We start from the raw sequence: 24524 nt of genomic DNA, 5'->3' as shown, positions 1-24524 counted from the left end.
TTTTCCAGAGGAGCTACTTTTGTTCACCACTCACCCTCCTCAGAGGGCCATTTTACACAGGGGTTGATTCAAGCACCAAGTCACTTGCTCAAGAACATACATGGTGGGAAATAGTGTTAGGGGCTGTATTCCAGATCTTGTAGTTCCAGGGATTTTTCTTTATTTTCTCATTCCCTCAGGTGTTTCAGTGAGAACTCTGGTCTTCAGAAGCAAAAAAGAGACAAAGAAACCTATGGTTGTATTGGAAAAAGCTGTGTAAGATTATCTCCCTTCAGGGGCTTACAGTGTACAGTGTATTGAAGGCTCTGAGAAGCCCTAAAATGATAAGCCCTGTAGAGCTTTTGGGCTTTGTTTAACTCAAAATTTACTCACCAAATTTGATCTTGGAACATGTTATACTCATTAGCATTTGTATTAGGCAGCGTTCTCCAGAAAAACAGACACAATAGGAAATGTATCCTAAGCTGGAGACTCAGGAAAGCCAGTGATGTAATTCTAGTATAAGTCCCAAAGCCTGAGAACTGGGGAGCAAGAGGTGTAGGTCCCAGTCCAAGCACAAAAGGAGGAGTGAGTACCTTCTTCCTTGCCTTTTGTTCTGTTCAGGCCCTTAACAGATAGGATGATGCCCACTCACATCGGATTTTATTGAGTTGGCTAATTCAAATGCTCATCTCATCTGGAAACACCCTTGCAGACACACCCCAAAATAATGTCTAGTCTGGACACTCTGTAGCCAGTCAAGTTCACACATGAAATTAACCATCACAACAGATCATCTGATGAACACCAATTAGGGAAATTTTACTATCCTACTATCTTCCCATCTAGGTAAGCTGATGAGGATGGTCTCATGGTTGGGGCTGTAGCTGCTTTGAGGGATAGGGGAAAATATGTTGGTAGCTCAGGTGTCCCACACCACCCTGGTGGGGGCCATGCACTTTGGGTGCCAGTTCAGAAAATCTGGACCTTCCTCAGACCTGCCCACATTCCAAGACACAGCTTGTGTTTATGAGTGACTTTCCCTTTCTTTTCCTTCCCAAATACACAGGCACACCACCTTGCTATGTCACCTTCTAGAAACATTAAAATGGATTTAAATACATTTGGAACTGTTGTGATACCACTTATAGTAACTAGAGATCTCCTAGGTGTTTAAAAACTACATTTGGAGTCCGTATAAGTTCCAATGTTCAGTTAACTAACTCGTGGACTGTTGTATCCTGGGTTTAGGGGCAAACTCCTGATGCCATTAGTCTCCCCCTGACAAAGGCACATGGGAGAATTCTACAATTTAATGGAACCATTCTCAATTAAAAAAGCAATCCCACCTCAAACCTTTTATACCTGACCTCGTTTTAGAAATGAACAACACAGCAATCTTTCCAAATGGAATTTTCTGGGTTTTGCATGTGCGTGTGTGTTAGTGGTGGTGGCAGTGGTGGTTGTTTCGTGGTATCCTCATTAGAGAACTAAATAATAAGGTCTCTGTAGAATTACAGTGACTGTATTTGAACTGTCAGCCATCTTCCCATGTTGCATTGCAGCTTGCATCTTTTGGCTGCAAAGCTGTGATGTTATAAATCTGGAAAGAGACAGGGAAATTACAAATTAGGCATATTGTGCTATTAGCTGCAGATTTCATGATAAATTCTGCACGTAAAAACTTCCCAACAATGGTCCTATCTGTGAGAATTTGTACATACTCTGTATATATCTTTCAAAATGAAGACCGATGACTAATGGTTTGGTTGAGGAATAAATACATAATGAAGCATCACCTTTGATCTTTCTTGCTTTCTTTGAGGTCAAAGTTGGGATGGGTTATAAATCATGATTTATGCCTTTAAGTCTGTGGCATTTTTCTTTTTTTTAAAAAAAAACAGCCTGTTCCCCCCTTGGTTTGATTTGAGTTGTTTAATTATTCATCAACCTGCAGTACTTCCACTTCTTCAGTGTTAGGTGTATTTGTTTAATTTTGGATACAGTGTGATTTTCAAGGCTTGACTTTGTTTTTCCACCTTCATGCATCATCTTTGTGTTTATTGCATTATATGACTATGATATGAAGATTTGGTTGCAATAAATAAAAACCTAAAACACATATATGTGTCCCTGCGATGAACTGCAATTGAAACCAGAGATTTTTAAGTAGAATTTACAGGCATTTTCTTCACTTGATATGTCTTTTTTATTTTTCTTGAAAACTCGAATTTCTTTTTTTTTTTTTAACTCAAATTTCTAAATGTTCATAGAAGCCATGAGGCCTCCAAAACATGACATGCTTCATACACAATTACAATGAATTTTTGACTACAGCTTGACTTGCTAGTGTGGGCATCTGATAAGAGGGAGTTTTTAAAAATGGTATTTCTTAATAGATAATTGGTTAATAGAGAAAACTTGAACTGATTTTGCAGTCCCAGAGAGGCAACCTGTTCCCCTCAAGCTAGAGAGACAGCGAGGCAAATTCTTTTTTATCTTAATGGTAGGTTTTAAATTTGGGGGTTGTTGGATGGACAAGACCCTGTGACACATACAGCCCCTAACCTCCATACTCTTCAATGTTAAACTACCTCAGTCAACCTCTTAGCATAATGTGATGTTATAATTGGATAACAGCAAAAGCTTATTTCATACATTCCTTCCGTTAATTTGTTTTTATGCCCCTGTTAAACATCCCTGCCACTTGGTACTTCCTGGGGAAGACACAGTTGGCAATGTACTTGAGACAAACCCTGGAGGGCCTCACATACGGGGCAAAATGCCCCCTTCCTCCCCCATATTGTCTTCATACCTTGAGAGTTCTCGTGACTATGAGATTGTTGAAAGAGCAGAGAATATTTTAGCGAAACCAGCGTCACCTCATTAAGCAGCCTTAGCAAGGGCTGAATGTGGCCATGTGGCCACTCTAGTGAATATAGTCCCGGCACTAAAAAACATTTATCGCCATCATTAAAAAAAGAACTTTTAAAATGAGTTTGAAAGAAAGTCATTACCTCCTTAACTACCAAATAAACTCAGTGGTCTATGTAGATTATGATGAAATATCTCTGGTGCTTCCATCTTACTCTCTTTGTTCCGAAGCTGTAATTCATGGCTCGCCTGTACTGGCAGTTCTCCCTCCAGGTCCCTCCCCGCTCCTCTCCGCTGCCTTCTCCCACTTCATGGTTTGGCTTGTTTGCTTTATGCTCTTGTTTTCATCTCAGAATTAACTTTATTCCCTATCGTCTTTTAGTGTGTGTGTGTGTGTGTGTGTGTGTGTGTGTGTAGTCTAAGGTATAGAAACTTTGACTAATACTTGGCTGCTTTTTGGAGGATAGAGAACCAACTATTATAGCAAGTTTTGCTTTTGGATTTCTGTTAGTGTTTTTTGCAAACACTGTAATTCACTGATAAGTGGAGGTTGTAATATATTCAGGGAAGCTTTAATGAGTTGACTTAGATCATCAGGGATAGAGAAATGCCCAATTTCTCTGTCTTCTAAAGGTCCAAAGTCTGAATGTTCAGTGTCTGGAAAGCTCCATGAATCCTAAGAGGACACACTCAGTACTTTTTCATTCAGAAAGGGCAGATCACAAAAGTGTTCCCTTCCTTCTGTTTTCCTCCTGCTTGCTTGGTAGAGCATTCTGAACGTAGCTGTGCTCTGTCTTTCAAAGCAAAGGTAGGAATAGGGTTTGGCCAAGGCATTCTGAGGAGTGATACTATCACTAGGCATTGGAACCTTTGTGCTAGTCAGCCATTTTCTTGGCCTCCTGTTTCCATGGCAATATCTAGAGGGCTTTGGGCAAGAATTAGCTAAGTCTCCCTTTTCATCTGGGTCATAGTTTTAAAACTCATTGCAAATCGTTTTGTCGCTGGAGGTTTGCTAAAATTAAGTGTGGGATTTCAGTGAAAAGGGGCTTAGAAACAAACAAAAACCACATCAACGTGTGTGGATGTTGTGAATGGTCATGTTTATTTTAAGCTAACAATATCTCTGGTAGGGTTGAGGCCCCAAGCTAACTTGTTGATTTAAGTCCCCTTCCATTAGTTCTGGGCCTGGCAAGCAGGACAAGGGACAAAGCCTTCATGGCTGCAGAATGACATCCAGAGGTAGCCACAGAGTTGAGATACCTGGTTCTAATTCCCCTCCCTCCTTCCTGGATGTGACCTTACATATCCTCAGAGCCTCACTTAGGTTAGAAGGCATGGTTGTGAAACCAGACCAAATAATGGATGTGAAAGCATTTATTAATGACTTGAATTTGTTACAATTGCTTTTGGGCTTGATTTGTGGGAGGACCAGTGTCATGGGAGTATGATCTGTGCAGTCACACAGGCCCTGTGCTCAGAAGGGCCCTGGGCTTGGTATAATGCTCTACTTTTGCCATCTTGAAATTCTCAATAATTTACAAATAAAGGGCCTCACCTTTTCTTCCTCCACTGAGTCCCCCAGTTGCATAGCCAATCCTGATTTTGGGCCCACAGGTGGTTCATCTGGCTGGATTTGTTCACTCAGCAAGTGTTTCTGGGCCCTGCTCCAGGCAGGTGTGATTTTTTTTTTTTTTTTTTCCTGGATCAGTCTCTAGCCTCATATAGTTACAGTCCCAGGTAGAGATTCTCACTGCTGGTGCTCTCATCTGCAAGGCAGAGGCATATCAACTGGGAAGCCACTGCCACTGAAGCCACAGGGACCTTCCTTTGTAGGTCTACCTTCAAGACTTTGAGGAATGTTGAAATTATATTTATGCAAAATTTATAATATTCTGCTTCACCTTTGGATCTGCCTCTGCCAAATAGGGAGGACTGTTTGGAAAGATATTCTGGGTATTTATGGTTGTCATAAATAATTGGAGCAGGGGACAATGCTGGCCCTAGGTGTCAGGAGTGAGGAAGGCTAGATTTCCTGCAATGCATGAACAGCCCCACGTCTTAGGTTATTTTCTTACATTCCACATGACATCCTACATGCAGTTCACATGACCTAACTTAGTCATTCTGGTAGTGAAAATTACTTTCCATTTAGGAAAAAGTAGGAAGTCAATGCTAGTTTCCACACAAGTACACTATACTTTTTACATGATTTTAATATGCACTGAATTATCCAGCAATGCCACTACAGTAAAAAGAGAAGTTATAGTTTGTTTCATCCAGAACTTGACTGTGAACTGTTTATTCACTAATTTGAAATGTTGTCCATGAGGACAAAAGTATTGGTGGTGATGGGGCACCTGGGTGGCTCAGCGGTTGAGTGTTTGCCTTTGGCTCAGGTTGTGATCCCGGGTCTGGGGATCAAGTCCCACATTGGGCTCCCTGCAGGAGCCTGCTTCTCCCACTGTCTATGTCTCTGCCTCTCTCTCTGTGTCTCTCATGAATAAATAAATAAAATCTTAAAAAAAAAAAAAGTGGTGCTTGACCCCTGCTATCGCACACTGATTATAGTGTCTACACTGGCTGTGGCATTCAGGGTAGTTCAATGCACACAGACACACGAGTATACCTATTTAGGCCTTATTTTGACATATGCAGTCCTAACGTCATTATTAAGTAGATCCAAGCATCTGCCATCTGCTTTATGGTCTACTTAACACAGGACTCAGCTCCAGGGCCACGTATCTGTCCTCTGGTCTGTGGTCTGTTTCTCTATTGGTCACAAGCCTAACCAGCATTAGGGCTGAAAAAAAATGATATTCAACAGAGACCTCATGTGGCCCACTAAGCCTGAAATATTGACTAAATGATCCTTTACAGAAAAATTGCAGATTGTCGATATATTGTAGTAATACTTGAGTGGTGATATATCAAAATACATAGTTCATTATAAGTTATTTTTCTTTTTCATATCTCCTTTATAGAAGTGTAAAGGCCTCATATATATTCAGGCCATTTGTCTGTTGGATATTTGCTGCTTTCTCTCAAGATGGTAAAAGGAAATGACTGTTACGTTGAGGCTGGTGTGGGGGGGACTTGTGGTCTCTCTTTGGGAAGGGCTGCTTTAGGCCGAAGGCTAAAGTGTATTTACAAACACTAGCCTCCTCTCCTCTGTTGGAGATGTGCCTTCTGTGCATGTTCCTGTGGCCTTTAGCTCACGATTTCTGGGAGCACACCCACGCTCATATGCCACCCCTCCTACTCTTCTCAGGTCAAGGCCCAGGGACGAACAGTGGCTACACTAAAGCTGGTGAGAGGTTGTCTATGCACAGCAGACTCCTGCCTGCCCCTCTGTGGCCCCTGGTCTCATCAGCCCTTTCCCTTTGGTCTTGGTGCATTCCACATCCCCAGGCCTCCTTGCTTGGCCTTCCCCAGCTCCGCCTTCCTCCCTGACTTGCCTCTGCCTCACTGAGAACAGGCCTCCCTCACGTACCTTGCTCCCACCATTCCCCAGCTCCGTGGATGTGCATAGATGAGGCTCAGTCACTGTATAGAACAGCTCACACTCAATGGTTGTAGTTCTTTCCCATGAGAGGTGTGTGTGAAAAAGAAAAATTAGACATGATGTTTTAATACTACATTGGCCTGGGATCCCTGGGTGGCGCAGCGGTTTGGCGCCTGCCTTTGGCCCGGGATCGAATCCCACGTCGGGCTCCCGGTGCATGGAGCCTGCTTCTCCCTCTGCCTATGTCTCTGCCTCTCTCTCTCTCTCTCTCTGTGTGACTATCATAAATAAATAAAAATTAAAAAAAAAATACTACATTGGCCTGTCTTTGAAAGTAAAACCTTTAGAAACTTATATGTGAGTTTTCAGCACAGAGTGGCCAGAAAGATGAAGACTTCTAGCCATTGCACTTGGAAAGGTGAGAAACCACGATCAGGACTCACTGGAAAGCTTGGAATTAGGGTTAGGGATCTGAAGGAACAGGGGGACACTACTGCTTGGGAGGAGTAGATCTGTGGAGCTTACCCTGATGCCTTGGCTCTAAAAACTGCCTTCCCGCTTGGCAGCTAAGTCTTTACCGCACAACCCTATCTCCAGCCACACCTCATGAGATCTGTGGAGACACTGGGTTTTTCCCCTTTGCCTTAGTTCCTGTCAGTGACTAGTAATTAGTCAATATTGTCATCAGTTCACTTTAGGGTTTTTACAGTCATTTTCTGACTTCAGGGCCAAACCTGTTACTCCAGTAGGGAACAAAAGTCATAGAGATGCTCTCATCTCTATGATCCTCCAGCGTCTTCTCTGGTGCCCTTCGAGTTGCAGTGTCTGCAGTAGGATCCCTTCACTAAAGGGAATTTGGGTCACATAACTCCTGGTTGGACTGGTTTGCAATTGTTCAGATGATCTTGTCAAGGATTTCTCCATCTCTTCTCTCAGGGTGGCTTTCAGTTTCAAGCTGTTTTTTTTTTTTTTTTTTTTTTTTTGCACAGGGGTGATGCTAGCTTTGTGGGAAGGAGAAATGCTTCTCTCTCCACTCTTTCCACTTCCATGGAGGCAGGGAACTCCTACTCCCCATCTCATGTTTCATGGGGAGAAGGAGCAGCATCTTGTGATATTTGAAAGAAGGAACTGGGCATGTGCAACTCAGCAACCTTTTGTTTTTTGGCGCGAACTGTTCTTCAGGATGCTCATATTATTGGCCATGTGTGTAGTAAGCTTACTTGGACAGGCTGCACCCCTGAGAGGCTGATGTCTCCCATTTTTGGAGGTAAAGTTAGAGAGTACAATTGTGATGTGAAGTCAAGCTTCACTCTCCAGCATAAAGCTGATACTGTTTCTCTCTGTCATCCTGACTCTTCTGTTAATCTCTTTTAATTAGGCTTGTACATAGGAGTCGAGAAAGATTGGTACTTAAACATCAAGCTCCAGACCCCATCTGTGACCATAATTTGTGCTTTTCATCTTAATGATTTAGCAATCCCAAAGAAAAATTTCCTCTCTTTGTACTGTGTTAGCAGCAGTTTCCATATGAACCTCACGGGTTAATTCTGAGTCACATGCCAAATCTTGAGCTGTATTTGTTACTGATTGGCCACACCCAAGGGTCACAAGGACCCTCAGGTCTACAGGCCTCAGACTGAAAGGAGGAAGGGTGAATGTCTGCAGACAATGCTTCTCAAGCTGTAATGTACATACCAATTGCCTGGGGATCTTGATAAATGTAGATTGAAATTCTCTAAGCTCTGGGGTGGAGCCTGAGAGTTCTGCATTTCTTTTTATTTTTTTTATTTTTTTGAGTTCTGCATTTCTGAGAGCTCTCAGGTATGCTGACACAGCTGGTCTGGGCACCACATTTTGAGTAACAAGGTCTGAAGCAACATTCGGATGTGGTTGCCATAGGGGGAATGATGCGAGTCACAATACCAGGGAGGACCACCATAATCCCTTTCTGTAAATCCATTTTTTATGGCTTCTGCTCAGTGAACACAAGCACTAAATTTCCCATGAAACCTAGCTCAACAACTACAATCTATAGTGACCTGTCCTTTATTGAACTCCTTTACATTTACTGCATGAAATTAATCAAATTGTTGATGATAGTGAGACTTCCTGACATGAAAAAACTGAGGCTAAATTTATTCTTAAAAAACAAAAGGAAGGAAGAAACCTTTTTTCCCATGTGCAAGGACTATTCTGTAGGGCTCCTACTGTAGGGCCATCTATTCTGTAGTACTGAGATTGAGTGGGGTTCTGTGGCCTGGCCCATAAGATAACTTGCTTCATTGGAGCAAATTAGTTCTATATTCCAAATAGATTACTTATAAAACAAGTCAGCTGGAGCAAGAATTACTTGAATAAGTTTTTTCTTTGCTTGAGAATAAGCAAGAAGTTTATTTTTTATAATTTTTTCTTTAAAAAAATTTTTTTCTTTTTTTGTTTTTTTGTTTTCTTTGTTTTGTTTTTAGTTTATTTATTATTTGAGAGTAATGTATGCCAACATGGTAACAGTGGTTTTTCTGGTGTTGATGAAGTTGTTCTGGTTGTCTAATACAGTGTACTATTCCCCCCACCCCAACTGCTGGCAAACAGCCTTTTATTTGACTCATGAATATGTAATCTGGACAGAGTTTGATGGGGCAAAGCTCATCTCAATTCTGCTTGTGTTAGTTGGGGTGGCTAAAAGGCTAGAATCATCTGAAGGGTCACTCATATATCTAGTTCCTGAGCTGAGGGGACTCAAATGGCTGGGGGCTGGCATAGCTGGTATCTCTCTAACTCTCTTTAGTTTCTCACATGGGTGATCTCTCCAGCCTGGAGACTTCCTTTATGTTAATGCAGGGCTCCCAAAGCACATGTCGAAAGAGCAGGAGTGGAGAGGGGGAGGGGAAAAGGGAGAAAGGGAGAGATAGGGTTGGCAGGTGGTGGGGGCAGGACCAAGCTGAAGCCACATATTCTTTCATGACTTGTCCTTGGAAATCATATGGCATCACTTCCATTGAATTCTCATTGGTCAGTGAGAGTACAAAGACCCACTTAGTTTCCAGTGGAGGGAACAAGGACTCTTAATATGAAATGTCAGTATTGAACTACAAACTGCCACAGAGACAGTGGGTGATAGGATAGCCTTGTAAAAATATATACCTTTTTGATGTTTTCAAGAATATATAACTTTAATATCCAAAAAAATTGCAATAAAGTGACTTTGATAAAAAGGACTTAGTATGGGACCTCAGACATGGTGTGTGTTTCTCTGTCCTAATATCCTAGCCACTCTCATCACCGATTATGACAGAATCAAGCCTGTTCAACACAGAATGAGGCATTGGTAATTGGGCTGGCCAAATCACAAACAAATTGATTTCTTCTCAATTCTCCTTGATAGTACCAACCAGCAGTAAGTGAAAAGCTCAGGATTTTCTAAGTCAAAGGGGTAGAGAAAACCTCCTTGAAACAACTGCCAGTCCTTTCTGTTCAGCCAAACTGTGTAATTGCAAAGCCTGGCGTTGGGCTCGAACAGCAATATCCTAGCTGCAGGGCATGGCGGCAGATGGAGTATGGCGTCTAATAAGCTCAAACTCCCCAATGCAGCCTGGCCACATAAGGAGAGCAGTAATAAGACTCCAAGAATGAAAACATCCATCAAAGCCTGACAAACCTCTGACATAGATTTTCTTTATGTTACTAAAAGAGCTAGTTAAATGTGATGGAACTGCTAATAAAAATTCTTTGGTGGTCCTAATGAAACTGCTTTGTACACCCAATCTCCTTCCTTGTTAGGTGAAAAGGAAAGCTGCATTAGAATTTTTGGTGGCTAACATTGATTATGGTCTGGGAAAACAAAAGGTGACCAGATCAAAGCAACTCAACTCACTTGTCTTTTGGATTTGGAGACAACACAGTGATGAGTTGTTTTAATGGTAGCCACAGAGAGATTGACTTTGTCATCATAGTCAAAGAGCAGATGCTTAAAGGGATCAGGAGATAAAGGCGCGGGATTTGCTTTTCCCTTGTTGGGCCTAATATGTTGCTTTTTCTTTCATTGAACATGTTCCCTCAGGCCAGTGAGGTATTTCTTCTGGACTCAACAGAATGGAGAGTGATGTGTTCCATGCTGGAGTCAACACTGGCTACAGAGGAATTCTTAAGGCACTTTAGTTGCAACACAGTGCCTTGGTCATTTTTAGGTTGTGTCCCCCTCTCGCTTGAACTGCACTGACCACAAAACATCTGGAATGATATGGCATTGCATTTGTCCACCCTGATTACTTCCTGTTTTCCAATGTCTGTTGTTAGAACGCTTGGTTCCGTTGGCTTCCTTGCTTCCCTGCCATTTAAGGGGGTGTCATCTTTTTTTTTTTTTTTTTTTTTTTTAAGAGAAGGAGATGCAGGAGGAAGGGCGGGGGTGGGGGGGGAGAGAAAGAGAGAATATGAATCTTAAGCAGGCTCTACGCCCATCATGGACCTGACACAGGGCTCGATCTTACCACCCTGAGATCATGACCTGAGCTGAAATCAAGAGTCGGACACTTAACTGAACCACCCAGGTGCCCCAAGTCGGTAGCATCATTGGCCAAACTAGGAGTCCTGAGGTCTGTAGTCTCTTGTCTTCCCATGCTTTACATAGCCATGCCTTCTGAGATCTCGCCAATCTCCCATGGCCAATCTCTTATACCCAGGACCCAAAGCAACCCTGTCCCTTTTCCGGTCTGGGGGAATTCTTACTTTCTCTCCTTTATTTCTGAAGCTGTTTTCTTCCCTGCCCATCTAGTGTTCTGGCTTTCATGAATGTGGGCCTTTACACAACCCAGGAAGGTGGTGACAGCCTTCTTCTGCTTCCAGGAGAGGAAGACACAGAGGAAAAACATATAAATATACTTCTCAAAAACATAATCCTGTTTATTGATGATTCTGGTGTGTCATGCTGATTTTATAGATGAAGAAACCAAGGCCTAGGGAGATGAAGGGATTTGGGTAAAATCATACTGTTAAGAAGCTGAGTGAGGCCTGTGTTCTGGGAGTTGAAGCCCCGCATGTCTGGGCACCTCTCCATCAGTAGCAACCCTCAGAGAGGTTCATCCAATATTGTTCAAATAGGCGATGCACTTCTGAATATTTGTTGTCAGAACAGCCTTTGATTTCTAACGTTCTCTGGGTGGAGCAGTGGATCAAGGGTCAGAGCATCTGGGAATTTCGGCTTTCAAGCTGCCATGGTTGTGTGATCTTAGATAAGTCGTTTGACCTCCTGTGATCTCAATTTTTTTTTAAAGATTTATTTATTTATGATATATATATATATATATATATATATATATATATATATATATATAGAGAGAGAGAGAGAGAGAGAGAGAGAGAGAGAAAGAGAAAGAGAGAGGCAGAGACACAGGAGGAGAGAGAAGCAGGCTCCATGCCAGGAGCCCGACGTGGGACTCAATCCCGGGACTCCAGGATCGCACCCTGGGCCAAAGGCAGGTGCTAAACCGCTGAGCCATCCAGGGATCCCCGATCTCAAATTTTTTAAATCTAAAATACTTGCTCAGTCAACTTCACAAATACGAATTGGGAGAAAACATTAGCAGCATTCAGTGAGTTGTAAGCACCACATGGGTACAGCATAAACAGTCGTGATCACTGTGGTCTGCCTTTACTTGCTTCAGACTCCAGGAGGTCATATTCTTCACCTCCTTCAGTTCTGAAAGTCTCCAAAGACAGAGTCTTGGCATCACAATATGGGCATTAGAGGCATTTATTTGCTTATTATTTATTAATTTTGTGTGTGTGTGTGTGGGACCTGGGACTACTGTCTCTTGTCTCCTTGGGATTTAACACTCCTACACAGAAGTTTGGGATGCCGTCATGTTGACAGAAGTCACTGAACAATTAGCCTGTATCATTAATAGTTTGTTACCAACCTCCTTGCTTTGCTGATGTGTGGCCTTGGGCATCTCAATTAACCATTGTTCCTCTCTAGTGTGTTATGAAAGGGGTTGACTATGCTCTGTGACAGTTCTATCCTGGAGGAAGAAGTTCTCCTGATTAAAAATAAAAGACTCCTCTCACATCTGCTTTGCAAACACAGCCTCATCCCTTGCTCAAGATCTGTAGGTCTTTGATGCCAAGTAGAGCAGAATGCTTCTTTTGTAGTGCTCTGTTACCATCTGCATAATGGGAATCCTTGTTCAGGTGACTGTTTCCCTTACTAGGCTGAGTTGCCAGGAGTCAGGGCCCTCGTATTCTTGATGGTATCATCACCATTTAGCATGGTTTTTTGTGTAATTACCCAATAAAGCTTATTTGAATTGAATTTTACTGCTGATATGCCTTCTCCAGAAAAAATGGCTAGTAGACTTGTTAGGAGCTGTTGTTATTCCTATAGCAAGTGTATTTTGCAGATATTTGGTTGTTTAACTGCAGAAGGTGAATACAAAAAATATACCGTATGTCATGTATTATTATATCAAATAGTATGCCATAGTAGGCAAAACCATGGCATCAGCAGGTCAAGATGTCTTATCTGTCATAATGCCTCTAAAGTTATTTTGGAAGTTGCCTTAGAAATAAGCTTATTATCAGGCTAGAACTTAAGAGGGTCATGAAACCACAATGTATATATGTGAGGTATGAGGGAAATATTTAAAAATATATGTCGCTAGGCCCTCCCCTCAGAGATTAGTATTCACTGTGCCGGAGGTGAGGCCCAGGAATCTGCATATTTAACACCCCTGTTGTTCAGATAAAGGTGGTCCTCTGAAAGCAATCCGAGATACACCAGACGTTTTATTCTAGTTCAATAACAAAGAGCTGAACATTAGTTATTGGCAGCATTGAGATTTCTAAAACATTGAAAAGTTGTGTGACTCAAAATTTCAGAGAAAGATAAAAACCTTAGAATTCACCTTAGGAATCCAGGCAAGGTTTAAGTAGGGAAAGCTAATGTTCCAATACCTATTATGGCATAAAAAACGACCCAGTTTGTAGCTTAAAATACCATTTTATTTGACTTTTGACTTTTGGGGTCAGGAGTTAGGGAAGGACTTGGTAACGCAGTAGGACTTTGAACTGCAGTCCACCAGCTGTTCCTATGGAGGATCCACTTCCAACACGGCCTTTTTAATGGTATGTCTGTTGCCAACAATGCTCCTTGGCCTGTCTTTCTGTCCACACCCTCCTCGGCCTCTCCATATGGCTTGGCTACTCAGGGCCTCGTGGTGTCAGTGTAATGGTACTCTTTTATAGCAGCTAACTTTCAAGAGGCAGGAACTGGAAGCCACCAGCTCACTTAAAGTCTATGTGGATACTTGGCACAGTGTCACCTCTGCTGTATAACGCTGGGCTGTGCATTCCTGGGGCCCACCCAGATTCAAGGGGACATAGGTTTCACTGCCAAAAGAGCATGTGGGATGAGGGACGTTGGATAAACCATATTTGGAAAACAATATTTGCCACATGTAACTCACGCAGGTTGGAGCAAAAGAAAGTCTCCTAGAGAATAAATGCCTTAGTAAGGGGGTCACAATATAAGCATAATTCAGAAACAAGTGCATTTATTGGGAGTGAAAATGTTGGTGGGAGAATTTTATAGCCCAAGCTTAATAATTTCCGTGTTTACACAGTGTTCATTTCTTGCATATTTTCATGGCATGGTTGAGAAAAGCAAACTCACTTTCTCATGTGTTCTCATTGTCCTGCACGTCTTCTTCAAGAGCAAGTCTCCACAAAAGATGTGCCTTCAACTTATTGATGGCCTCGGAATGTTCATACATTCCCATGGATCGGGTTTAAGTGTGTATGTCCTCTGACTTTCCTTGAGTTTTTAAGAATTCATACAGTCATGTCTTCACTCCTCAGTGGTATTTCCTCTTTTCCAATAATACTTTAAAATCTAATTTCATTGTTCCATTAGATGTGGTTCTTCCATTTTGATTTCTGCTTTTTCACTCTTTTGCAATTGGGGCTATCATATCAGTGACACTAACTAGTGGTTTTATTACACTAGAGCATAAAAGAATTGCATTTCCTCTACATTTATAAATGTTGTATCCACATTCAGGCTGCGCATAGATTTCACTGAAATGCCTTGAACTTGTTAGTTGATCCACAAATAGCTCCTCTATATATTTATGATAATACTTTATGCTGAACAACAATTTCACACTTAGAACTGTCCCTACTGGTTTGTCTGTTTTAAATGTCATCTGCTCATATTTATAAATGTGGAATGAGCTCGCTTAAATTGGATTTCTTGGGTCCAAGACACTGCTGATTTTCCTAATGACCAAATAACCAAAAAGCAGAACAGATTAAGGAAAAAAAGAAAAAAGAAATCTCAGGCATACACAATTTTCAAGCAGTCAGGGTTTGTTTAAAGCTGCTTTGTTCGGCAGGAATGGTTAATAAAAGAAACATTTCCCCAAAGAATTGTTGTGGTCTTTAATTAAACTCCTTTCCCATAGGTTTGTAATGCAGCATTGAACAATATTTGGTCAGTTTCTCTGCCTGGTTTTCTTAGTCCCAGGCTGGACTTTATTGGATCTCAGGTCCTACGGGAACATTAGGAGTGGAGAGAGGCAGGCCACGTCAAATGAAAAGTTAATTGTGTTTAAGCTGTCTTGGATACCAGCCTCCAGTGGGCCTTAGCTGAGAGCCACGCTAAACCGTCGGGTACCTGGCTGTTTAGCTGGGGCCATGGCCAAGAATTTACCTGACCCAGGGAAAGTGCAGCCGCACAAAGACTAGTGACCACAGGAAAGGCCAATCCAGGTCCTCACCTTTCAGCTCTCATGGGCTCAGGGACAGTGGACAAGGGGGCGATTCATTCTGCTGGTGGGGCTGGAAGTTGGGATTTGCCCTGGGGAAGGAGTGCAGTGGGATAGCAGGCCCTCCCTGTAGTTCATTAAGACTCCAAACTGTCTTGTGGAAAAGCTGTGATAAATTGCTCTAAATGATCTGGAAGCTAAGCACTGTGGGAGTTGTTGAAGTATTTTGTCTCGCTCTCTTCCTGTCCTTGAGTTGAGAATTCCTCTTTCAGAGCAGACACCTGCAATGAGTGCCTGGAGTATCTAAAGTGGGTCATTTTGAGAAGGCAACGCTCCCTTCTTGTCTGCTGCCAGGGTGGACCACTCCCATCTCCTTCACCCGTGGCACATCCCTGGCCACACATCACTGGGAAGGGAAACATGGAGTTCTTTCAGGGCACTTCCTCATCTAGATGGTGGTGCCATACTTGTTTATTTTACGATTATTTATTCAGCAGCTCACATCTTTTACTTGCATTAGTGTATGCGTTAACACATGAAATCGCTAGGAGTTGGCCATTTTTCAACCTACAAAAATGTCAGTTTTGTGAGGTTCAGTATATTTTACACAAGGAAATTATAAAATAAGATAGTGTAAATACCATCGAATAGATCAGTAGCCATGAGATGTATTTAAGCCAGAAAGAGGCATTTCTATAATCTAGGTGTTAATGATAGCGTTTCCATTGGATAGTGGTCTTCGTATTCTTTTGCTTTGAGAGACCACGCAGTGTGGTAGTTAGTGCTTGGCCCCCATGTCCAGACATGTTTGGGTTTGATCCTCTGCCTGAGCGTGTGTCAGCTGGTTGGCCTTGGGGAAAGATCTGGACCTGTGTTGTCATCTGAAAATGAGGCTGATATTAGTACCTTCCACCTAGATCGCTGAGCAGATCACATTGGATAACATCTATCTTGCCAGATGCATCTCCCACCAAATCCCTTTGCAACTTATTGCTCTGCATGCTCTGGACTTCTTTTACTTTCAGTGTTCTGGGACCCCTTCTGCCACTGCCTCTGCATGTGCCATTTTCCCACTCTCCAGAATGTTCTTCTCCTATGCTCTTTCCTATGGGGTTCCTCCTTGCTTGAGATCTCAGCTCATTTCTTGTCTCTTCTTAGCTACTCTCAGCATCTCTGACTAGGTCATAATTGTTGACTTTTACACTCTAATGGAACCTTGTAATTTCCTGTTGTAATCTGATCACAGCTGCAATTTCAGAGTAAGGTATGTATGTATTGATCCATCTGCCACCCTTATTTGACTATGAGCTCCTTATAGGCAGGAAACAAGTTGGTTTTTGCTCATTGCACACTGCAGGACCTGACTCATAGTTGGTGCTCCAGAAATATTGAATGAATAATGTAGCTTGCTTTCTAGAAGTTCTTCCATTTAAGGTTTTGGGGAGAGTCCCTGTATTTCTGTTAAAAAATGAAATAGGAAAGCATGTACATAAGCAGTGTGTATGTGTGTTTGCATTGAGAGACCCATCAGTTAAAAAAAAAAAATTACCCTGGGCATTTTGTGCAAAGTGGTGGATAGGCATTAAAGTATAAGATTTAATAGTTAAGATTCTGTCAGTAGTCTAAGCTCAAGCTTAGTTTATCCTTTGTTTGCTCTGTGGTCTTGGGAAAGTGCTTGTCCTGAAATTCATTTTCTACATCTATACACTGGATATTAAAAATAGTACACAGTACCTAAATGCTATCAGTTGGATTATACCCCTTCAAAATTCATATATTAAAGCTTTAACCCCTAGTATCTCAGAATGTGACCTTAGTCTGAGGCAGGGTCTTTACAGAGGTAATGAAGTTAAAGTGAGGTCATCAGAGTGCGCTGTAATCCAATAGGGTTGGTTACCTTCTCAAAAGGGGAATTTGGACATAGAAACACACAGAGAGGGAAGGTGAGGTAAAAGATAAAGGGAGAGGACAGCTGTGTATCTGCCCAGTTGAGAGGCCTGGAGCAGACCCTTCTCACAGAGGCTTCAGAAGGAACCATCCCTGTCGACCCCTTGATTTTGGACTTAGAGACTCTAGAACACTTGAGACAGCAAATTTCTGTCATTTAAGTTTGTGGTACTTTGTTTCAGCAGCCCTTGCTAACAAATACCCTGAATTAGCCAGTTTAATACACAGACCATATATGTTAAACAGTCCAAAAATATCAGTCACTCACAGTAGAAAACATTGATTTTTCTTGTCCATGGGCCTGTGGGTTGGTTGCTGTTCACCCAGATGGGAGGCCAGTTGGGTTCAGATCTACTCCTTGTGCCTACATCATTCTGGCACTGGCCACTACCTAGGACATGTTCTCCTGGAAGAAAGCAGAAGAAGAGCCCAAGGTGAACAATGCAAGCCCAACAAAAGCCTCTCATGGCATCATACCTGGTAGCAAAGCAAGTCACCTGGCCAAACCTACTTCAAATAGGCAGAAGCATATATTCTGTCTACTATAGTGGGGAGTATTGAGAGTGACATGGAAAAGGGAGAGAGTGACGATAATCCAATTGATCAGTTTCTTTAAATTTTTTCTAAAGATTACTTATTTATTTGGGAGAAAGAGAGAGAGAGAGAGAACAAGCAGGGTGGAGAGGGTGAAGGAGAGGGAGAAGCAGAATCCCTGCTGAGCAGAGATCTGGACCCAGGACTTGATCCCAGGACTCTGAGATCATGACCTGAGCCAAAGGCAGGTGCTTAACCAGCTGAGCCACCCAGGTACCCCTTGACCACAATATCTACACGTAACAGGGTTGTCTTTACTAAATCAGATTTTGCACTTGAAACTTTGAGCCCAGGGCCTGGCACCTAGTTGGGACTAGATAAATGGCTGTTGCTATTATTATTGTTGTTGTTTTTATTCCTGAACAAATTCTAGTGTTCATCTTCAATTGTGAGTCTACACGGACTTTTCCCTTTCAAACAAGTAGAATTAGCCAAATAAATTGCATTAATATTTGGTTAAGTGAAAGTCTCTGTAGGCTGCATTACCGCAGCTGTGATTAATTCTTTTAAATTCTTTTAAATTGCATGTCTGCTTCAGTGGATTGGAACAGAGATATGATTTCAAGCTTATGTTTCTCGTTAGATGTTGAAGCCACAATTAAATGTGTTTTTTCTTCTTCTTTGAAAAAAAAATCAAAGGCTCTTAAAATGGATTGTTGTGAAAGGACACATAAATAGGTTTTAATCAATAGCTGAATTCTCCAAAGCATCATCAAGACAAAGTGGTAAATGTTCAGATTAAATTTGTGATTGGTTAAGCTAGAAATCCATATAGTTGCATGTCACACAGTATTTAATAAATGGCATGTAGAGTATCTTAATTGTACCCATTTATCACTTCCTTCTGTTTCTAGATGCATAAAGTTATCAGAATCTGGAAACTCAAACATTTTTATTTCCATTTCCTTGGTTGGGCTTTGTCCTCTGTCTTTCTTGGTGTATTGGATCTGATTTTGAGCTAAATATTTCTGACACAACCTTCATGACTCATTTACATTTAAATAGTAACAGGAAATCTCTTTGCCAAGAAGGCTATTGGAATCAAATTTTACCCCAGATCTTTTTTTTTAAAATTGTTGTTACTGACTTTTTTTGTACATCAAAGTACTTTTTTTGCTTTTTTAAAAAAAATCTAAGTATTATAGGCAGTGTACAAGTTTTTCATTTTTCATCTTGGGTGCTTATTATTGCTTCTGATGCTCATAATTTATACCAGTTGCTATAATGTTAAAAATTAGAAATGAACTTCTGAGATGTTCATTGCCTTTGCTATTGAAATTTCATTAAAGGGAGTTTGAAGTATAAATGCATGCCCTTGAACTTGTCACAGGTTGAATGAGATCTACTTATAGGATAGGGTGGATATAATTATAGAAAAGGTGATGAAATCAAATAGATTTCTATTCAGCAAATTGAGGTGTGATTTATAAACATCTACATGATGAGTAGATTTAAAGGGAGTTGAAGCAAATTGAAGATGATCAAGGGTGAATCTCTCTGGCTGGGAAAACTGGCATATATGATGGAGGATCACAGAAAAAAAACCTCCCAGGTATCCAAATGGATTTCACTTACCACACTACCTCATAGTCCTAGGAACTTTTTTAAAGAAGGTGTTAGAATCACAAGAAGGCTTCCCAGCTCGTAAAGCAACGTCAGCTGCATCAGTGTACTTAGACGTTGTTGTTCTAGATGTCTACGGGAAGAAGAAATTCATTGTGTGCTAAGATCTTGTCATAATTCTCCCTGAACTGGATTTAGGAAAGGCTCAGTAAAACTTGTTTAATAATAACATAGATTTGATTGTTTATTCTGTACCAGGTGTTGAGAGTCTTACATAGATTAGTTCATTTTATTCCTGTCAAAAGTCTTTTTAGGTTGGTTGTATTATTCCCATTTTTAGAAGATAAAACTGAGGCCTAAGGAGGCTGGGCAGTGGCCAAGTAGTGGAGCTGGGAGCAATGCCTTGGCAGCCAGCCTGGAGTGCCCACAGTCTTAACTGACACATTTGTGTTCAAAATCTCGTGTGTGTCCGTCTTTTGGCATCTCCTTCTTTCCCTCAGCTGTTCATGTAGACACTCCACGCTCTGTTTATACACTGGGAATATAGTGTATTTATAGCAGAAAAAAATGCCTGTCTTCAAGGAGTTGATAGTCTACTCAAGAAACAGACAAGTACTTCTACAAACATATAATGAAATTGGAGGTTGAGCAAAGTGTATTAACCATGAAGCTGAGGAAGGGGCTAAAAGGCTGGGAGGAGAAGTGTTGTCCTAGAGATGTTAATGTTTGAGAGTTTTCAACAAAGAATATCAAGGTGTTCTAAAATTCACTGAATTAGGGATCCCTGGGTGGCTCAGGGGTTTAGCACCTGCCTTCGGCCCAGGGAGTGATCCTGGAGACCCAGGATTGAGTCCCACGTAGGGGCTTCCTGCATGGAGCCTGCCTCTCCCTCTGCCTGTGTCTCTGCCTCTGTCTCTGTCTGTCTCTCTCTCTCTCTCTCTCTGTGTGTTTCTCATTAATAAATAAATAAAATCTTAAAAAAAATAAGATAAAATTCACTGAATTGCTTGCTGGAAAAGTAAGCATGATCTACTAGAGTAGGATAACGTCACAACTGAAATGTGGTGTGCAAATGATTAGTATTGGTGTATGCAGTGGGGTAGGTGGGGAAGGACAACAGAGATGGGGCAGCCAGTTAGGACCAACTGGTTTTGAATAAGATTCTTTCTGTTCAAGTCACGCTCGCATTCCTTCTGTCCTTTTCCCTGCCACCAGTTCTTTATAGAATATTTGCTAGATTGTTCCCTCTGCCCCTTTTCTACCCCATTCAGTTGGAAGTTTTAATTTTTCAGATCTCTGCCCATTTATCACATTCTCAAAAAAAGCCTTCCTCGATTCCCTGTAGAATGTCATAATCTTTGTTATCGATTCTCCTGGAATCCTGTTCACTCTTTTGAGCATACGTCTCTGGTGAATGATAAATTTTTGGCAGGTTGTGTGGATGCTGTCTTCCTTGCTCTGTTGAACTATAGGCTCTTTGTGGATAGGGTCCATGTCTGTTTTAGCTCCTCAGTTATCCCTAGAACTTACCAGAATATAGAACTCATTAAATCTCTACAGTTTTAAAAAATTACATGAATATCAACAACCCGATATCTCTCTCCATGTTGGTATAAATCAACTTTAAATTTTACTTTAGGAGTAGTTAACATTTGTATGAATGAGAGACCCATGTTCCAGGGCTGCCATCAGATATTACTGTCTGTTAATTAATATAAGGGATGTTAGGAATAAGTGTTACTGGTGAAAGAAATGGTGTTCAGGGTACCAATTGGTTAAAATCTGTCCTTGCACAAATGGGGTTGTTAAAGAATGATTTATGACACTTGTTAAAGATGGTAAGTCAGACTTTATTCAGGACCATCCTGTTAGGTGTAGGGAACACTGCAATTGGATTTTACATTGGAGGAGAGAGAGAATGGGCCCAACTCTGAAATACAGCACAGGCAAGAGGGAATTTATAGCAAAGAACTAGGATAAGAGTCAGTGGATGGAAAATTCCTAAGAGGGAAAATGTGGGCAAGAGGGATAGTTCTGGCTAAACCAAGCTAGTAGGATTCTTACTGAAGACAGACCAGGTGATCAGACCTTACCTGGGAAATGAAGAACCTGATGGGATATCAAGAATGATTAGTTGTCAAAGGTAGAGGGGTTCTGATTAAATGACTTCTAAGGGTTCTTGCTAAAACCAGATCTTATGAGGACATGCACAGGTGGGCCTAGGAGAAGGTTCAGGAGCCTGACTAAAGTTTGGTTAAGCAAAGAATCTTTGTCAGGGTTTAAGAATAAAGTTAATATAGGTCTAGAACTCTGAAGGGTCTAATGTCTGTGCTCCAGGGGAGACTTTGTTGACTAAATTGACTTAATGAGAGGTGAACCTGGCTTTGTATTTACTTCAGGGTGAAACTTCTGTACAAGGTACTTTCTAAAATACCTAAAACCCTGAGAACAGGTACTTGGCTTGGGCTAGGCCCAGATGGTTTGATTCTCCAGGACCTGCTTGCTCATGACTGTTTATAGGTATGGTGACCCTCAGCTTGAGACTTGCTTATCTGTGACATACTGCTCAGGTGGGAATAGGGGGTTGAGGAGAAATATGGCTCTAAATCACTTCTAAACATTGGAGGTTCTCCAGATTCAGTAAGAAAGCTTGGCAACTATGAGTGGCCAAGTTGGGTTTGGTCATCACAACAAGAGAGCAATAGACCATTGTTGAATGGAAGAGGCGGTGGTGGGTTAGAGAAAACCAAGACAGTCAACAGATCTTGATGACTGATTTATGTGGATGTGAGGGAAGAGGCGAGGATGACTGAAGTGTTGGTTCTGGGAGCAGGTGTGGGTTGGTTGAAGCAGGCTTATGACTCCATCTTGTAAACTGGGCTGGTCTCTGACTCTATTAGGAAGCAGACAATGTTGGTCTTTGGTAACCTCTCACCTCTCTTTCACTGTGCCCATTGTGAAATACTTCTCACCCAGTGCTCTGTCAAGTAACATCCTGTCTGCTGAAGTGCTGTGACTGAAGGTCTCACGGTCTTTGTTTTCCAGAAAAGACACATTGGAGTCATCTATTTACCCAACCTGCATTGTGATGATTATGGCTGGAAATCCCATGGGACTCCAGCCTGTGTAAATGAATCTGTGCATTTTAGAAAACCTTTTATCTTGGGCTCATTTTAGATTTACTGAAAAGTTGCAAAAATAATATAGATCATTCTCTTATATCTCTTTCTCTACTTGCCCCTATCATAACATCTTATACAACAATGGTGCAATTATCAAGAATAAGAAATTGATATTGCTATAGTGTTCTTTTTTTTTTTTTTTTTGGTATAGTGTTCTTAACTAAACTCCATACCTTATCTGAAATTCACCAGTTTTTCTCTAATGCTCCTTTTCAGTTCCAGGATCCCGTTCAGGCTCCCACATTGCATTTTGTTGTTATTTTTCCTTACTCTCCTCCAACCTGGGATAGTTCCTCTATCATTCCTTGTCCTTATGACCTTGACACTTCTGAAAAGTATTGGTCAGTAATTTTCTAAATGGATCTCAGTTTGGGTTTGTCCAGTGTTTTCTCATGACTGGGCTGAGGGTAGGCATTTTCAGCATGAATTCCACAAAAATACTATCTTTCTCAGTGACTGATAGGAAGGACTCATGATGTTGGTATGTCTTATCGCAAGTGATGTTTTCTTTGATCACGGCTTGGTAAATTGACATTTGCCAGGTTTCTCCTGCGTGAAGTAACTATATCTCCCTTTGTAGTTGATAAGCAAATCTGTGATTTTAAACCTGGAAGCAAGCCAAATGAGGCCAGTGAAATTTGGGGCAAAAAAACCTTTTACCAACTTCCATTTAAAAAGTGCTCATTCGAACACTGTGTTCGTCTTGGAAAACTTAGGCAGAATGGTTGATGTAGCTAAAATAAAGCCATTCTTTGGCTGCTTTTGTGGCAATTTGTAAAGATGAAGAGAGTGATAATTCCTGTCTCCATACTGCTGTGATCGTAAATCCTATCTTTGATCATTTTACTTGCCTGACTAAAAATGTTTGTTGGGTTCTGAATGACCGTCAGGAAATGCCCTGACTTGCCAATATGCTCCCCAGGCCCCTCTACCACACAGGACAGCCTTGCACTTTCTCACTTTTGTTCTTCCTTGATTTTTCATCTGTCCTCTGTGCTCTTGAATCCCATGCGTTAGCCATGTTCAACCAGCAACTGTTTCTGGGTCTCTATTTTTGCTTATGCTGTCCTCGCAGCCAGAACACTCTTTCCTTTTTCACCTCTACCTTTTAAAATCCTTGTTCCCTGTGGATAAACATGATGATCTCATCAGTAATGAAGCTATTGTCTCGCAGCTCCAAACTCTCCTTCCTCTGCTCTGCTTTGTGATACTGAGGCTGGGCCACTACAAACCACTGCTTCCTGGAAGGCTCTGGCAGGATGAGGGGCTGGACAATTCTGGGAGCTGTTTTGTTGTTGCAAGCGTCACCCCAAGGATGCTTCTCCATCCCAGAGTGGCAGTTCCTTCTCATAGCAGTTCTGGAATTCATCTGCTATTTTGCCAGCATGAGCAGAACTAGCCACATTTGGCCTGTCCACACAGCAGGACCCAGAGACCAGTGGCCTCTCCTCACAGGCTGGGTCCCTTGAGGAGGGGGAGTCCCTCCTCTAAGTGCAGAGCTAATGGCAACCATGTGGCAGCACCACCTTCTCAGACTTCTGAGTTTTGGTTTTGTAGAGAATGTTCTCTAAGATTCTGAATTCTAATCATTCCAACCTCTCCCTTTGGTTCCTGCATTCCTGGCGGTGGTAGTGGTCTCCCTATGTGATAGCTTAATGTTCTCTTTTTCCTTTCTTTAAAGTTGATAGTTTCATCCCTAGCTAACACTTTTATTAAATTCTCTCTGTTTCAAACAAGCTAACAAAACACTGGTATGGTTCCTATCTCCTGCCCGGACCCTGAATGATGTGGAAGTCCACACCAGGGCCATTGCTAGGGAACTGAGACTCGCAGATGGGTTTGAGGATTTGCTCATGGGATTCTCATACTTGAGCACACTGTTGAGTCCTGCTAATGGAGAATGTACTGCTGGTAATCATGGCATCCTGTGGCCTAATGATTCACCAGATTTATGGTGAAGCCCCTACTGAGGCAAGGAGTGAGGGGGCCAAGTGACATTTGCCCTTGACTATGATGGCAGTAACGATGACTCTTAGGACCACGGTGTGAGGTGGATTTTTCAAGAGTGCGCAGGGGCTCTCACCGAAACCGGGTGACAAGCTCAGGTCTTTGAAACTCTCAGCTCAC

General features: G+C 41.7%; 2 long non-coding RNA genes across 4 annotated transcripts in view; one reads left to right on the top strand and one right to left on the bottom strand.

The window, feature by feature from the left end:
• LOC111091268 overlaps positions 1-24524 on the top strand; it is a 219186-nt gene that overhangs the window by 28389 nt on the left and 166273 nt on the right. The window lies entirely within an intron of this gene.
• On the bottom strand, positions 843-23934 carry LOC111091269. Of its 3 annotated transcripts, none has more exons than XR_005374718.1 (3): positions 22571-23934; positions 17327-17464; positions 843-1582 (listed from the first exon to the last, which is right to left on the bottom strand). It is a non-coding gene; the product is annotated as an uncharacterized LOC111091269 (long non-coding RNA). The 3 variants fall into 3 exon arrangements; XR_005374719.1 differs by lacking the exon at positions 843-1582 and adding an exon at positions 13374-15992; XR_005374720.1 differs by lacking the exon at positions 843-1582 and adding an exon at positions 15999-16569.

Source organism: Canis lupus, chromosome 20 (genome assembly GCF_011100685.1).
Source record: "Canis lupus familiaris isolate Mischka breed German Shepherd chromosome 20, alternate assembly UU_Cfam_GSD_1.0, whole genome shotgun sequence".
Taxonomy (NCBI): Eukaryota; Metazoa; Chordata; class Mammalia; order Carnivora; family Canidae; genus Canis; species Canis lupus.
This window is presented reverse-complemented; position numbering and strand designations above follow the sequence as displayed.